The sequence below is a fragment of the Drosophila erecta genome, unplaced genomic scaffold (genome assembly GCF_003286155.1).
Source record: "Drosophila erecta strain 14021-0224.00,06,07 unplaced genomic scaffold, DereRS2 tig00000343-arrow-arrow-pilon, whole genome shotgun sequence".
Taxonomy (NCBI): Eukaryota; Metazoa; Arthropoda; class Insecta; order Diptera; family Drosophilidae; genus Drosophila; species Drosophila erecta.
This window is the reverse complement of record NW_020825226.1, coordinates 15,299-28,385: the sequence shown is the minus strand read 5'-3', so window position 1 is coordinate 28,385 and position 13,087 is coordinate 15,299. Positions and strand designations below refer to the sequence as shown.

General features: G+C 37.1%; 1 pseudogene; it reads left to right on the top strand.

Annotated features, from left to right (window-relative positions):
* Nucleotides 1–2,394: 2,394 nt before the first annotated feature.
* LOC113564706 lies at nucleotides 2,395–12,672 on the top strand (annotated as a pseudogene).
* The last annotated feature ends 415 nt before the right edge of the window (nucleotides 12,673–13,087 follow it).

Below are 13,087 nucleotides of genomic sequence, written 5' to 3'. Positions count from 1 at the left end.
AAGCAAGTTACAGTTAGCTTGCATTTATAATTTTTCTGCGCTGGTGCCGGCTCGAGGTCGGCTTAGATGAAAAGCCCTTTTCGGTTGGACGGCCTTTTTGAAAATAATTTAGTAAGTATCTGCCTGATCAATATGTATAGTTCCCGAAATTAAAGCGCTTATATATTGATAGATTGGACGAAACAAGTGAGGACAAATTGGCATAGCCAGATCGACTCGGTTAGTGAGCTCGATCAATAATATGAACTTTACAGACTCGGAAACACTTCCTTCTACTTGTTACACACTTTCCCACGAATATAGTATATCCACAAGTCCACAAGTATTTTACATATGAGCAACGCCTTAACAATCATCACAAAGACATAGCTAAGTAATAAGATTTAGAAAATCATAAAGTTTTAATAAAACAGAGTGAGCGCTATAGTCGATTATCATTTATATTATATAATATATAATATATAATATATAATATAGATATATAATATATAATATATAATATATAATAATAATATATAATATATAATATATAATATATAATATAAATATAATATATAATATATACATTATATAATATAATATATAATATATATAATATTAATATATTTATAAAAAATAACATATAAAATATGTATATGGTATATATCGTATACATTATCGGTACGCGGGTGATGAATACATCGAGTAACTACATATTGCCTCTCAGAAACCCATCTCTTGAAACACATACGAACTCACGGCTTGAGCTTTTTTTGAGAGTGCGTACTTATTTGGCTGTTGTTTTTGATTTTATCAAACTTTCTGGTACAGTAGTTTAGACTCACACATATGTATGTAAACTCAACATTGGTGCTTGCGGATTATACATATGTTCATATGTACGTGCATACAAATGCATGTACGCATACACACTCAAAACTTGCTACTGCCATTTTTCGCTTCGTTGCATTTTGAGGCTCTGCTAAATATTATGTGTATGCATATTTATTTATACCATAGGTGTCTCAAAAGACGTTTGATTTACAGAAAAGCAATTAACAAAAGATAACAATTTTAAGTAGAATAAAGAATGTTTTATATTTGCGGTAAGCAAATAGTGGAATTTCTTTAGTAAGGCCTAAAGTTCGGCCTTATTCTAAGACACTAGGTACTTTACACTTACTTTTATAAAAATAAATATTGCAACAATTAATATGCTTATTATTGATTTTCTTATACAAGTTTAAATGCATCGTGCAAAGATCACTTTAAATTTATTGCCATATATTTCATATAAGTAATTCGCGAATAAGCTAACCATGAAACTCTATTTATTTTAATAAAATTTCAACACATACTTATGTAGAATGCCAGGCTTAAGAAACAAAGAAGTGTTATTTATGTACAGTTCTTGCTGAATATTTCACCATTAAAAAGTCCTATTTACTTAAATATTCGCTTTTGGAGAGCCTTTTTAATAATACTTGGGAAATTGCGGATTAATCCGTACATATTTTTATTAGAACTGTTTTCGGGGGCCATATGATCGCAAATTAAACTTATTTTTAAATTCAATAATATAAATAATACAGATTTCATTTTGATTTCCCCGACTGTCAGATACCCGTTACTCAGTTAGTGAAGGCCGTGAACGAGAAATTTCATAATATTTCTGGAATACCGGAATACGTATAAGAACAGGTATCTGATAGTCGGTGAACTGACTATGGCGTTTCTCTTGTTTTATTTAAGAATTATGGTCGTCGTGACAGGTTTGGGCGGCTTGTAACATGCTTCTGTCTCTGGAATACTTTATTTCTCTAGTGTAGTTTCTTATACGAATAAACGTAAAGGTTTCTTCTTCATGTTACATACTTTTCCACGAATCTAGTATACACCTTTTACTACATGAGTAACAGGTATAATAACAATATTATATCTGCAGTTTTATGCTTATAGGATATAAAAAGGACGAGGTACTTTATGTGCTTATTATTACATTTGTTTACTCGTTGAAGGGGTTCATTGTATTCGTTTAATGCCAGTGTAAAAAAAATATTTATAACAAATTACTAGCGCGGATAATCTATACATATCAATATAACAGTCAATATAAAGTTAAAATCTCACATTGATAGCTAAACAATAAGTCAAATTACGACGATTATTGTAATCGAGTTACGAGTATTCGGTTGTGAGGGACTCTACTATATAATAAGACTTATGGGAAATGGACAGAAAGGTCTATCAGCATTGCATGAAGGATTAAATAAAATTGGAAGTTGGGTTATGAGCATTTACAATCATATTATATTCCTTTATTTCTTCTAATTAACTGGCTTGTGTTATTTATTTTAGGCAAGCTTATAGCGCATCTGGCACCTAACACGGTTTACAAAATAATTTTCCGAACCTACGAAATTGTTCATTTAATCGAATAAATATATTGATGAGGATGCTTCTGGAAGTGATTTATATAGATATTCTTCCTAAATGGACGGTTATTAAATAGGATATGCAAGAGGAAAGTGGAAGCATTCCCATGTTAAGTAGTTCCTCCTTCAACATATAAGCCTACAGTAGCTTCATTAGTCTTACGAATAGCTGTAATACAAGCAGCTAGATCATTTGCAACCTCAAAATATTACCATAAAGGTTCTGCAAACTTTCAACTTTGTTTTGTCTGAGCAAGCAATAGTTTCAGAAGGCAGTAAAACCTATTTGCAACAGTAATGGCATCAGAGGTGGATGTAAGTTCGGGACCTGAGGACGGGACCGTACTGACATTGATGCCATTAACACCATACCTAATTAATTTAGAAAATGGCAACAATTGAATCAGGCAAGTATGTCTCTGGCCGCCGAATAATCGCAAAACGACTAAAGCTTGTCCATTCTTGAACACAACAGCATTAAAAACAATGATGTGGACAATCCAAAAGACGAGTCCGATATGGATCAGAAAACAAAAATGTCAGACATCAAGTCAAATGAATATCCCGAAATGGAGAAGCATTTGAAAGGCAACAGTAAGAGTGTCATTGAAGGGAACCAATGTCTATAGGCAATTCAAAAAGAAAAAGTCCTGAAAAATAGTGCCATTCGATAACGACCTGCTATATGCCACCAGAGCAGGCACTGGTTACTAGTGTGGAATTAGTCGTTCCAGCACCTCAGACCTCTTCGTCGAGCCCACCGGGCAGGCAATCTGAAGAGCCCAGGCTGGCACTCTAGGCGAATCCTCGACTAGATCGTCTTTCAACTATTGATAACAAATTGCAATACAGTACGGCTGGTCTGTATAACTCTACTAGTTCCACAAGTATATTAGCAAATGATAAAATTGTGTGGTTGTGCAAATGACTCTTCCCAATTTGAACTTAAGAATTCCTACTAAGTTAGTAGTAACGAGAGCAACAGGTGATATTTTGCTGGATGATCGAAGGGCGTCTTTATGGACGCCTCACCATGACCAGTCCCGGCCAAGGGCAACAACACACAGGAAACAGAATCGAGGCGACACTAAGCAAGAGCTATGAATGTAAGCTCGGAGCTGTCATACCACCCATCAGCATCAGAGTCGTCACTCCGAACTTTTGCTTCAAATCGAGAAAAGAAAGCCCTAGTTCATTTTTACAAGCTATTCCAATTCCATTGCAGGATCACCATAATATTGCTCCTTCGGGCCAATTTGGCCAATCAGAAGCGACTTCTAATATGGACAGTCCAGTTGCACAATAATTTTTTATGCCCAAATGATGCAACCGCAGCACCTTCTTCAAAATCAGCATCAACAAATCATACATGAACACAGTCCTCGCCATCAGCAGCCTGCAAGTTATGCTGGTTATGTAGCTCATTATCAAAATTTCTCCAATGTTTGGTGCCCATCAAACTGAGCATCACCAACGTCATAACCAACAGCAGCCACCTCACCAGCAACCTAATGGATCGCCACGGGCATTTACACCAATCTACTATCCTATTCCCAACACATCATTTGTCACAGGCAAATCCATCAGCACCCACTCAACAGACACAGCAACGATTGCCATTGCGCGAAAACTATCATGATCTTATTATGGATGATTTTCATGAGGAACCCAACCATGCCTTTAAATTGTAAGTAGTTACACAAGCTCAAAAGTATTTGCACATTGTCAGGCAATGTTCAATACGAATTTTCTACGAAATCTCTTATTATTTTTAAATTTCTTGACATTTTGTGATCTTTTATCTCCGATTCAAGGCTTGAGGCTATAAGTTTGCTGAAACTAATTCAGGAAATTATATAAATTATTTGTTATTTCGTTGCAACATTTATATAGGATGGTTAAAATGAAAATAAGATGGTTTACATTTGTATAATTAGAGTTTTATAAGCAAAAAGCTAGAAGAATTTGGAGGCATACATTTCGACTACGAAATTAATGTTGGTTATTAAAAGTAATAATGTGATAACTAGTATTTATTGTTAGGATTTAAAAGACTTTTTTTAATTCAATATTATTTTAATTAAATTTTTTGAAAATCAACTCGTAGACTTAAATATATTTAATAGTCAGCCCCACGTGCAGAAACACTATGAACCACTACAATTGGGCTAATAAGAATCAACAATGTAGTGTCTATAGTCTTAAGAGCTTTATTATATAAGATTTAACAAAATCAGTTGACAGCTCAATACATGTACAAATAACGTTATATATCTTCAAATTTAGATTTTAAATTTTAATATTTATTTTTAATTTCTCAGAACCCTTTCTCCAACCAACACAAAACCTGAGAATCAAGATGATGGTTATGAGACAAGTGCTGGCGACGTTTTAACACCAAATTCTCATAGTTTCGTCCACACACTCCGTTACTCCTCAGCATCAAATGCAACATCCGAATATCGTGCTAATGCCGCAAAACCAGATGAAGCCTGATGATTACAATTGACAAAGTTCCACACTGCGGTGAATCTCACACTGACCCAAATGCTTGCTCATCGAACGGTAGCCAAGGACATGTTCTTGCCTCCCAGTCTCATCTAGAACTGAGTGGGGGCACTCGATGCTCAAGTCATGCATCTGTTGTCGATTCCCTACAGTTTTATGGGTGAGGAGTTTGAAAACATGCATTCACCATCACATCGCCATTTGGAGCCTGTCCCAACCGGGCCGGGGCGATATGGGATTTAGTATCAAATGAAACTCCCGAATGTCTAAGCGGGAGAAATATATCGGACACAGTCAACAAAGTACAGCTATTTTGGATCAAACTGATAGCTCCTCAGCGCGCCATAAATTCCAATTCCAAGCCAATGCCGGAAAAAAAGAGGGCCGCAAAAAAAGCTAGTTGCCTGATAGTACTGATACCACACAAATGACAATTCCAGCCGAGCAACAAAGTAAGTTGATATAACTTTCTTAGCATATACATACGAGCCCAAGCAACAGTATGATTACTTCCCAGTTTCATACGGAAATTATTAGAGTTTCAGATTAATACAGGCCACAAATGTACACGTAAGGAGGTTGCTTTTAGCAGGAAGTAAATTAATACAATTAATGGGATTCCTTTAATTGCTAGGATCAATTTAACAGCTGAAGATAGATCAAATTTACCACGCTAGAGCATTATTTGGAAACAAATCAAATGCACAATGCTTTCTTGTAGATATTTACAGAATAGGGTTCTCTGTTGAGAAGTGATGAACAGGTAGAAGAAAGTATTTCCGACCTTATAATGTATATACAAAATCAAGATCAATAGTCAAGTCGGCCTGGCTATCTCTCGGAAACTATAAAAACTTTTTGCCACGCTAAAACGGCCGCGCCCACACTTTTGAAAATTTTTAATTTTTTTTCCTTTTATTTCTATCTTTCCAATTTCTATCACTTACCGCCCACAAAACCGCTCAAAACCGCCACGCCAACACATTTGAACATTTTTTATAAACTGGCGAAGTTTTTAATACATTAGGATTTTACGGCGTACCATGTTCCATGAAATCAGAGACTCATTAGCAATATATGTAACTGCCTGTGGAGTAGCGGTCGTGTGCTAGCTTCGGGAGAATAAGAAAATTTTCGTCCTTCGGTTCATTTGCAAATCGGTTTGTCAGGATTATAAGTTCCCACGCTTCAACGTTTCGCACAATTTTTTCATTAAATAAAATAGTTTTCGGAAACCTAACCATTTATTTCTCAGCATTTTCGGAAGTTTTGGCGGTTAGTGGGCGTTAGAGTGGTCGTGGCCAATGTTCTGAAACAAACTTTGCGCTGCTTAATACTTCTAGAAATCTGAATGTATAATCTCAGCCTTCAAGCTTTTAAAGTTCCCGAGATCTGGCCGTTCATACGATTGGACGGACAGACAACCCGAGTATAATTAATTCCTCTATAAATGTGTTTTATCAAGAAAAATGCTTGAGGAAATGTTTTGGGAAGCTGAGTTGAGTTAGTTGTTACCTGTGCATCAGGTCTTCTATCTATTCCGTAAAGATTTTAAATGCGTTCTGTGATTGGGAAGAATTGTTTGTTTCCAATACACTCTAGGGGAAATCGAAGAATAGAACTATCCTAACCAAATTCCGAAGAAAACTAATCGCATTCTATGTGGATTTTTTATAGGTAAGATTCTTAGGTCCGCTGATTATAAAAAAGAAACTTTTTCCGTTATCAGAATGACAAGGACATCCGCATAACCATGTATGCCAATTTCAGATCTTAATCAGAAGGTCGTTCACGACCTACCAACATCTAAGCATGTAGCCGTCATATAAAGTCGGTATTGTATAGAGATTTGGCTTATAAGTATAACATCAGCTGCAGTCTTTGTATACCCCATACTCATAAAGTAATGGAAGAGAGTCGGTCGTCGATTCGATTCTGACATCTCCCTCAATGTCGAGGAAGGCTGTCATGGCAGGTATTGGCACCACACCTCATGCATGGCGGTGTCAACTAAGCTCACTCAAGGTAGTTTGTGCGCTGTTTGCGTTTAAGGGATCAATCGTTTTAAGATTTTTAGAGAAAACTGAAGTATTTGCCCATTTAATTGTCTTATATATAATACTAGTGATCTTGGTGGTCAATCTGACTTGCAGGTTAGTTTAAGAGCTTAAAAGAGATTCATATAAACGACCAGAATCTCGACTACATTGTTTTTCTTTTTAATTTGTAATAATACAGAAAAGATCGACAAAAACAAAGCATTGCTGTGTTTTGCTTTTGTGTTGTTATAAAAATATATTAATATTTTATTTTCTAGGTTATCTGATGGCAGAGCAGGCTGCGAAGATGGCTCTGGGGATCAAGCTCGTAAAACCAAGGAACGCAAAAAACATGACAGATTTAATGGAATGTCTGAAGAAGAAGTGATTAAACGGACAATTCCAGATCATCTATGTGATAACCTTGATATAGTTATAGTGAGTTTGTAAATTTCGGGTTACAAATGCCAAAAAATTAAAATTGACATACAAAGAACAATTTTAATAGTTTTTTTCTTTTCCGCATTACAGGTCGGAATAAATCCTGGGTTATTTGCAGCGTACAAGGGACACCACTACGCAGGTCCAGGCAATCACTTTTGGAAGTGTCCTGTACTTAGCGGGACTTACTCAGGAGCAGATGAGTGCTGATGAAGATCACCTGCTGATAAAACAAGGAATAGGATTCACCAATATGGTGGCTCGAGCCACGAAAGGATCTGCTGACCTTACAAGGAAGGAGATAAAAGAGGGAAGCCGAATTTTGCTGGAGAAACTTCAAAGGTTCGACCAAAAGTAGCCGTATTTAATGGCAAACTAATATTTGAAGTTTTTCGGGAAAAAAAAGGAATTTCACTTTGGTCGCCAAACCTGATCGCGTCGATGGCACTGATACAGTAAGTATTTTTGTCGAATAGCATTAGTTTGCAAGGGCTAAAATCGGAATAGCAAGAAACCAACAAATAATTTCTAAGATATTTTGTTATATTACTTTTATACTTTCAGTTCGAACTCGTCGAAATTTCTAATTATAAGGTGTTGGAATAAATTCGTATCGTTTTTGATGGCGCTAGCCAACTATTCATAGCCACACATACAAAAAGCAAATAAATATAATAATAAATATAAAATAATATAAATATAAATAAGCAAAAAAAAATAAATTCGTATCGTTTTTGATGGCGCTAGCCAACTATTCATAGCCACACATACATAAGCAAATACTCTTCTGGAAGCTGCTGACATAGCGCTTCTTTACAGTATATTACCAGTATATATAACATTTCGTTATTGTGTTCATAGCAATTGTTTGTGCTGAAAATTGTTTTTGCGGGGAGTGTTACTTCATTATGTTAACATGGAGAAAAGTGCCACGAAAGTTATCGTATTTTGGTTGCAAGTATACGGTGAATATGCTCTCGCTGAGCAAACATGCAGAAGGTGGTTTTGTGTGGTTTAATAGTAGAAATTTGACTTGGAAGACAAATAACGTCATGGACAACCGAAAAGTTCGAAGATGAAGATTTCGTGGGATCAAATGGACGTTATTTAATTTTCTTAAGAAATAAAGAAATAAGAAGAATAAGAGCTTTACCAGAAAAATGGGTAAAAGGCTGCAGATAACGATGGACAATATTTTGAATGATTCTACAGTAATGATACCCTCATAATAGATGACGAAACTTTGCAAAAAAAAAAAAAAGATGCGAAATTAATTCCAACACCTAGTATACCATTTTTCAGAGCCATTTTTGTTTACATTTTTTTCACCAAATTAGTTCTTTTTCAATATTTGGTTAAATTAATAGTTTTTGTTTCTTATTACCATGCTAATTAATTTAATAGCACCTAAGAAATTTATATGGCTTCTGTTCTGTTCAATAGTATGTAACAGGTTGAATGAAATATTTCCCACGTCAAAGTATACTCGTATATCTTCACCATCATGATCACTAACCGATGTTTTTTATATCGATGGTTTTCGGATCTTCAAGAACGTTAATATAAAATAAAAAAAACTTTTTTTTCAAATTGTCACGGACAAGCATTTCCTATCGAACTGCCAAATGCAATTTCTCCAGGGCCGCGACTTTATCTGAGTAACGGATCTAACAGTCGACGAATTCAATTATAGCGTTTTATTTATTAGCTTGTAGTTTGTATTATAAAAGTATTCGAAACAAAATGTTGTATTTTTAGGGTTGTTTTAAGGTTTTTAATCCGAATTCAATGAATTTTGGAGATATTACTCTCAAATTATATACATATCATTTGTAGATTTTTTGCAATTTAAAAACAAAAAATTCTGTACTTAAAATTCTAAAATTTTCATTATTTTATATCAGTGTTTGGTAGCGTCCCAATAGGCTGGCATAGGAAATAGCTCTGCGTTCTGTGGCCTTTGGCACGTGTCTTCGATCCGTTTTTTGCCGTGTCTGTTTGTTTTTCGAGAACTGAACATCATTTTTTATTTTCCTGTTAGTTGTCATACCCATATACTAAAAGTATGTAAAGGCAGAAGGAAACGTTTCCGATCATATGAAGTATGGGTTCTGGATCAGGATCAATAGCCAAGACGATATCGGTCCGTCTGTCAGTATGAACGCTTCGATCTCAGGAACTACAAAAGCTAGAATGTTTGAGTTTTAAGCAAGCAGCTTCCAGAGACTTAGACGCAGCAAGTTTTTTTCCAAATGTTTGTTACGCCCACAAATTGCACAAATTCTCACGCCCACACTTATAAAAAATGTTTTAAGTTTTTTCATTTTTATGAAATCGAACATTTTTTAAGTGTGTTTTTTACTTCACAGAACCGGAAACGCTTCCTTCTATATGTTTACAAACTTACCAACGAAGCCTCTTGCTCAAATAGTAACGGATATAATAATAGAAAAGAAATCTTTTGTTTTTAATTATAAAGGCATCTTATTCGGAATGCAAAAGTGTTTTTTAAATACATAATTATTTCAAGGGCATTCGTACTATCGTACTTTTTTGTTTTTGTGAAAACATAGTTACTGCAAGGGTATGTGAGCGTTACATTGCCGAAGCTATGTTCCTTTGTTGTTTGATAAATGCCTAATATGCTTTCCCAAACACTATTAAATATAATTTTTTATATTTCAGTTCATTTGGGTGATGCCATCATCATCAGCACGATTGCGCCCAGTTGCCGCGCGCCGCTGACAAAGTACCGTTTTATGCGGCTTTGAAAAAGTTTCGTGACTTTCTGAACGGACAGATACCCCATATCGATGAATCAGAGTGCGTGTTTACGGATCAAAGGATCCGTCAATGTACCGAACAGCAACAGGGCGAAATCAGTGGTAAAATCAAGCAAACACTTCAGACTTCTCTTGGCGATCATCTATCCAGTTTAACATTAGTAAGTAACTGCAGTGGTTCAATCGCAGGGGATACGAAGTGTGGGATTGTCGCCGAGGAGTCAGATCAGGTTCAATCTGAAAAAATGATGTCTCAAAATGCCTCCCACTGTGTCATCTTCAAGTAATGCAACTGATGGGGAATCGTTTTCCTATACGGGAGAAAAAAAGACCATTACAGCCAGTGTCTAATCTCAATCCTTCAATTAATGAAAACAATTACTTATCCGTGTTCGGTTCTCAGCAGCCATTGCCGCAGCAACCACTGGAGAAGAAAAAAAGGGGCCGTCCAAAAAAGATAAAGGGACAAGATGTTATTGATCATTCCGTGGGTGGAAAAGTTGCTATGGCCGGACAGGCATATACCCCATCCCGAATTTAATAATATTCTAAACCTTTCGGTGATATCTGCCAGTGGGCAGCATTGAAACACCAAAAAAGAAGAGAGGTAGGCCAAGAAACTTAAACCCGCAATAGACAAACATGTTGACAGTTAAACAACTGCAACACGGTAACACCAATATAAACACGACAGCAGGATTGTCGGCAAGTGCAATGCATCCGCTCTCCATGGAGCATATAGCAAGCGTCTCCGCAGAGCAGTCATCAAATGCCGCCTAGTTTGTACAATACCCCCCCCACCGTCGCACCTATTGTACACAGCATCGGCATCACCAATGGCCTCTCCTGCCCTTAACTGCAATTACACTCAAGTGCATGGACATGGAACTCCACCGGTAGGGCAAGTGGCTCAGTGGTACGTCGCCCGTTATCGATACGCAAAACGACCATCAATCCTCCACAGAAGCAATCCCAGCATGGAAACCTGGACGGTGGACTAGATATGCCTGTGCATCCGCACTTGGGTGAAACTCCTCCCTCCGAGTTCGCCAAATATGTGTTCAGCTGTCGATTTTCGATGCACCAGACGAACACTCAGACACCCAAGTGGGCTCACGGGAGCATAATAAAGCCGTTGATTTGGATCATCAGCACCCTGAAATAATGGAAAAGGTCCAGTATGATAGCCCCACACCTGATACCGAGGCGAACACAGCTCATCCTCACGAACATTATCAGCACTGGCTTTCGCCGCATCCACACCAAAGTAATCAACCAGCACAAAAACTGACACACCGGCAACATCATCCCCCTATGCAGCATTTCCATCAGGAGCAGGCGGGAGAACTGGCAGCGTTACGAAGAACAGAATTCAAATCCTTATATGGTGATCTCCGCTCACCACCAGGAATTGAGTCCACGACTGGGAAATCAAAACCCATCATAATTCCTCTCCATCAGGACACATCGGTTCAGATGTCGCTCATAAAAGCTTATGTGGACTCGAATCGCTGGTTGATCAAATACCAGCAATAAGAGAGCAGGATTGCAGCAATATACCATCAGCGACAGTAGCGGCAGCAGGCGGCTGCTGTTGAAAGCCGTCTCTTGAGCTTGCAGCACCACCAGCATCCACATCAGCAGCATCAGCTTGAACCACATCAGCCACAAACATCAACAAAATCAACAGCAGCAACTAAAGCAATGCAATCAAGAGCACCTCCGCACAGGAGAGAATCTTGTAGAGCTACAAGAGAGAATAGCAATGTAAGCAATAACAATTTCTCGGTAAAAAGTCTAGCCGCTTCTGCTTCGTCTGCAAGAACTGACAACGCAGCTTTATATGGTAACGGAGAAACAAAGGGAAACAATGAAAGTAGCCATAATACCAATAATTTTGGCACAATATTGACTATCCCATTCATAATCAATCGGGTTATCATCATCATGCACCTCAACTGATTGGTAGCGGCCTAGGCACGAATGTTGAATAATTCTGAGCCTAGTCTTCATACGATTTCCATCCTCATCCACCTCACTCACATCCGCATCCGATGTATGTGGACCAAGCGCACCACATGGCACATATCTCTTCCGTTAAATGTAAATTCGATGTACGGCCCTGCGTATGGATCCCACCCAACAGCATAATACAGGAGAATATTCAGGAACACACGGTCACTACAGTCTGGGCAGTAGCGTTCAGACTACTGGGCCAACTAGCACTGCAACTTTACATGTTCCGAGTCCAAATTATCCCTTTGGACACCACCCATATGTCATACGCCCACACCAAGCAAACTACCCAAGCTACACTCATCCTCATACTCACCCACATAGTCATCCCTCACACCATTTGACTGTGTTTGATCACTTAAAAACCGTCCGACATAAGTGGATACGGCGGTTTTTAATTCAAAGAAGAGGAGGAGAAATCACTGCAACTGATTTAATCGCAACGACCCGAATACAGCGACTTGATGTGAATGTAAAATCTTTTACGATTTTGCGTCCCGCCGCATCTCAGCAATATTTATCAATCTCCGGCTTTGCCGATTTTACTTTAAGGATTTTTAGATCTTATATATAATAAGATAACCAAAGACTCCGCCTAATCTAATTATTTAGCTTTACTTTCTAAAATTACAAAATACTTCATATGATAATGGTTACTTAAATTATATACGTAACTTACAGGAAAATACGATCCCGAAACAATTGTTTGTACTTAATATAAATCATTTAAGCATACATTATTTTTCTCACACAAATATTGCGAAACTTATTAGTATTTAATAAAGTTTTAAAACCATATACAAAACAGAGACATACTTGAATCTGTAGCCCACTAGCACTATATTTTACAGTTGTCAACCAGTTATATTCAACAGCTGTTTTCACA